Genomic DNA, 5,498 nt, shown 5'->3' with positions numbered 1-5,498 from the left:
TGAAGGGTAAACAAAGGAGGAGGCTGCAATGCTTGATAAGAAATGTACGCATTATCCTGCCCATGTAATTGTAACCCCTCTGTACAGTATGTTCACACAAAAAAATTAAATTAAATTAAAAAAAAGATTCAGCCTCTTGGAGTCAACAATGATTTTCATGGCTCTGAGTTTTTAGGACAATGTTTGGGTTTGAAGGGCAGTTTAACATTATGGCTTTTCTTTGAATATTAACAGCATGCTTTAGAGAAAAAGAACTACATGCTTTTTGGGCATTTAAGTGTTAATGCTCTCAAGCTAGGGATATGACAAAAACGGATCAAGAACATGCTAGTTTTAGGACAGAAGTCACTTAACACTTTCCAGAGGTGACACAGGGGCCAGAAGGGAGTGAGTTTGAAGAAAGGGAAATTGGCAATGGGCTGTGTAGGTCATCAAGAATTGGTCAGCACCATAATCTGGCTAACCATTTGGTGCTTGAATTGGTGACTCTAGGAAGCTACTGGTTCTTTTTCCTAAGTTTTTCATAAAAGGAAAAACATTCCTTTTATTCTGATCAGTCAATTATGTCTTTACAGACCTAGTTTGCAGTGCCAAAGACCTTAAAGCTTAAGCCTTCAACTGATTTTGAGTTGGTTTTACACAGTGTGAGACTCAACTCCAATTTTATCCTTCTGCATGTGGATAATCCAAATTTTCAATACCATTTATCAAAAAGACAGTCCCTTTTCCCAATCTGACGGACATTCTGCTGCATAAAACAAGGCAGACACAGGAAAAGGCAAACACTATATGAGCTCACAAATGCAAAGACTCTAACATATCAAACTTGTAGAAGTAGAAAGGGGAGTGGTACTAGCCGGGAAACTGGTAGGAGTAGAGGGAGAGTTGATATTTGAAATACGCTATGTCAGTTATAGGCGATGAATAAGTTCCTAAGATCTAACGAACAGTGGTGTGAATATAGCTCACAATGCCTCATTGAAAATTGTACGCTGAAATTGCCTAAGAGGGTGGATGTTAAGTGCTCTCTTCCCCTCCCCCCCCACTCACAATCACAACACGAAAGAAAATAGTAACAATGTGAGGTGGTAGGTACTATCATTAGCTTGATTGAGGACTTATTTCACAAGGTATATGCACATCAAAACATTAAGTCATCAACCTTAAATATAATCACTTGTTGTCAATTATTCCTGTATAAGAATTGGGAAGAAAAGCCTTGCAAGATATTATGAAAGTGACTGATATTAACATTCTGTTGATGCACTTGTATGTCAAGTGTCTCTTACCTTCAACGTAGAAAGAGTAGATTTTCAGAATGTTTCTCTTAAGCCAACAGGCTCTTCTGATAGCCTGCAGACACTGTGTGTCTGGGTACAGTTATAAAGGCCAGCCTGTCTGTTCTGGCTGTCGCTTGAAGAACAAATGTGTTAATTTAAAGGTTTGCATCTATAGGGCCACATCAGGCTGGCACTGGCCTGGGACAGGCTATGGTTCTCTTTCAGTGCCTGTCCTCATTCTCCCCTTGGGTGGCAGCTGGCTTACACAGCCAACCTTTTCTTCCCACTTCAGTGCGTGTTCATTTTGACAGCTTCTCGGCTGAGTACAAAGGCTCTATTCCTCCACATCTGTCCCCAAGCCCACAGCAGCTCCCATCCTCTCACAAGGATGAATTTTAAGACCTTCAAAACCAACAGGCAGTGACATTAGTGTCAGGCACATGCTGTGGCATCCTAGCTTTGGATGGAGACAGATGCATACATAATAACTTGTCTGAGCTTCTCTGGATCCTACCACCTGTCATGTGCTCTATGTTTGGAGCTGCAGAGACTAGGAGTAATTCTGAGGTCACTAACAGAAGAGCACACTTGGAATGTATGAAGAACAATCATCTGAGCCAGGCCACGTGGCCTTTCTCAGGGACTTAAGAGTTCAAATGTACACTGGGGAGACACAGGCCCTGCTACGCCTCTCCAGTGTCGGCATCTCCCTCGTCTGTATAAGATACATAGGATGTTGGTTGGCATCTCTATGCTTTCTGGAGTGGTTTGGAAAGTAAATTCTATGGCTCTAGGGAAGACACTTAGATTTTATCTGTCTGTCTATCTATCTATCTGTCTGTCTGTCTGTCTGTCTGTCTCTGTCATCCATCAACTTACCAACCCACTTGTTATCTATCTCTGCTATCTATCAATCATCTATCTGTATCACCCATCTGCCTACCCATCCATCTATTATCTGTCTGTTTCTCTGTCTGTTTGTCTCTCTTTCACACTCTCTATTTACCTATCTATCTACCAGTTATCTAGTTCTACCATTCATCCATCATTTCTCACAGTGCTGGGTATCAAATCCATGACTTTGCACTTGCTGGGCAAGCATTCTCTACTATGGAGTTGGATGCCCAGCCCCATTTAGCACTAAGCAGACTTGAGAAACTGAAGAGGGATGAGTTATGGGATGGTTGCCCTGTTAAATGTGTCTCCATTTTGGGCAGCACTGGGTGGGTGTGGACACTCTTTAAGGTCCTTGTCAAAGTGAAGTAAGTCTGCTGGTAGTAAGGGAACCCTTCAGTGGAACCACCGTCCATTTCAAGGAATCCAGCCTTAGACGGGGAGTTTCCCAACCTCCCCAAGTCTTTCCCATGGTGCTTTACAATAATCAATGGCTCCTCATGCTTTCAGAATCAATGGCCCATTGTCTAACAAATATTTTCAAATACCCCTTACTGTCTTCAACCAAAATCTATGAATAGGGACTGAGGTTATAGTTCAGCAGCAGAATGCTTGCCTAGTACGGACCAGGACCCAGCTCTGACCCCCAGCAATGAAAAAAAAAATTTACACACAATGTAACCTACTTCTACTTTTTAAAATCAACATAATTCTGTGTCATGCAAAGAAAATCAAGTATTCCATCATCAAATCTCCTTTGTTTATTATAATATGTAAATGTTTGCATACAATGTAATTACAGTGGAAATCATGGAGAACTGACCTATTGGTTAATGTCTGTGAAGGCAGGAGCTATGAAGGCTAACTGCCAACAGCCTGCTGTGGCTGAGACTCAGATGCCACTGGGGAATTGTCACTGGTGAAGCAGCTTTGTTCCTGAAACATGAATAATTCTTGGTGATGTTCCAACTAAAACAAAGCATGGTCACCCCTTGATTTGCCAATTGCTGCAATCCTGGGAAAGTCAGCAAAGGCTGGACAATTCCAAAGACTGCAATCCAAACCCCCATCCATCCTCTCTACTGCTGCCCGGGAGCCACCTGCCTACCATCATGCCTACCATCCTCCCTTACCTCTTCTGTTGCAGGAAAGGCAGCATCTTTTTCTGGGTTAGTGATAAAAAAGAAGGGGAAATCCTCAAGGGAGGAACTCTGTGTGTGTGTGTGTGTGTGTGTGTGTGTTGCACCTCATTCACCAAGAGATTAAACACAATCCTATCCTTGAGGAAAACAAAGCTTTCATAAGACAAAATGAATATGTATGTAAGAATGACTCTGCAGGGGATGGAGGATCCTCAGCTTTTAGTGGATGAGTCTCACTCATACCTCACAGCCTTAATCAATACATAAGTCCCATCTGCTTGTTCCACTTACAGATCCCTAGTCAAGTTCAGATCAAGGGGTAACCTCAAAAAGAGGAGGCCCTGAAGTGACCCGAGTTTATCTCACAAGGGCACAATGAATTCCAGCACATGCCTCTTCACCCAAGCTGCTCTGGAAGAAACAGGCATGTGTCCTGTCATAGGTTGTCTCTGATGTGTGGGTAATAGCAACCGCTCTGGGGGATTTATGACAGGAGGTAATACAAGTGCATAGAAGAACCCTGGCATCACCTAGCTTGTGACTTAAGGGTGTCAGAATCCCAGACTCAGTTTCTTCATCTGTCAAATTCCAAGCTTAGACTAAATGAGGGCATCTAGATGTTGAGTGTCATGGGAAATTACAAATTGAAAATGCTATAAAATACCAGGTGGACACACCTGCAGGGTTACCACTGTGTTTTGGACCTCCAAAGAGTCCTCCAAAGGCTGAAGTTGCAAAGGTTTTTGTCTCCAGCTTTCAAAAACTATTGGAAGGTGCTAGAACCTTTATGATGTAGGACCTAATGGGAGGAAGTTGAGTCATTTGGAACATGTTCTGAGGGAGATATTATGAACCTTCCCCCTCCAACTATTCTCTCTCTGTCTCTGTCTGTCTGTCTGTCTGTCTCTCTCTCTGTCATTCCTGGCCACCATGAGGTGAGTAATTTATCTCTACTACATGCTCCTGTTTTGCCTCACCACAGACCTAAAGCAAGAGAGCCAAATGACCACAAACGGAAACCATCAGCTAAGACAGACCCTCTCTCTTTAGAAGGATGATCATGTGGGGTATTTTGTCACAGCAGTGGAAAGCTGACTAATGTAGTTGCCAGTATTTCATACTCTAAGCTGAGACAGTAAAAACAAGTAAATGCTCAAACATGACAATGACTACGCACCGTCACCATGATTTTACAAAATCAACAACATTTAACCATACATCCAAGATAGAAGCAGACTAACTTCAGGATTTAAAGTAGAGTCAATGTAGCTGGATAAACATCTCTTATGGATGTCCATATTTTGTTTTTGTTCTTTTGTTTTTTGACCTGGTCAGACTGGTGAGGACTACACTGAAGATTAGGGTAAATGTGTCTGGGACCAGAGAATAGGAGGATGGTCAGCTGTGATCCAGTTAAACTATCTAGAATTGTATCTTTAGTTTTAACACACCGCAACTAAAGTTCCTCAGAAACTACTAAATCACAGGAAACAGAACTCTTCACCCTCCTTTTCCACCTCTTCCCAGACTAAGGCCAACCTGCAGAAGGGAACATGAGCCAGGCAGAAAGGGACAGCTGAGGCAAATACCCTGTTCTCCCTCTCAGGAGTTGGAGAGCACACAAACCAGACCCTGTGGAGAGCTGCGGGAGCCGCGACCAAAGACGGCTGCAAAAGCTAAAAAGGCAGGGCCGCGTGGTGCGGTTGCGACCTAAGATGGCGCGGGCTCCTGCCTTCCGTCTTCCTCGTGACGAGTGCTCTCTGTAAAAAACAACTCCTTATATGGCTATGACTTGGCTCCTAGTTTGCTTCCGTGTTTGCAGTCCTATCAGTATATGCCACGTGGCGCTTCAGGATTGGCCATCCAGGAGGCTTATAACCGGAGCGCTGGGGCGGATGGGGAGGAGAAACAGGAAGAAGCAGGAAGAAGCGGGCAGGAGAGAAGTAGGAGAAACAGGAAGAAGCAGGAAGAAGCGGGCAGGAGAGAAGTAGGAGAAACAGGAAGAAGCAGGAAGAAGCGGGCAGGAGAGAAGCAGGAGAAACAAGGAGAAGCAGGAAAAAGAAGGAAGAAGCGGGCAGGAGAGAAGTAGGAGAAAAGAAGCTGTAAACAAGGTCCTGAATAAACCGTCTGAAAGAAGGACCTGTTGTCGCGTCATCCTTGCGGGTCGAGGCGGTCGCGACAA

The sequence above is a fragment of the Dipodomys ordii genome, unplaced genomic scaffold (assembly GCF_000151885.1).
Source record: "Dipodomys ordii isolate 6190 unplaced genomic scaffold, Dord_2.0 Scaffold24, whole genome shotgun sequence".
NCBI classification, from domain to species: domain Eukaryota; kingdom Metazoa; phylum Chordata; class Mammalia; order Rodentia; family Heteromyidae; genus Dipodomys; species Dipodomys ordii.
The sequence above is the reverse complement of the archived record's forward strand: the minus strand, read 5'-3'. Positions refer to the sequence as shown.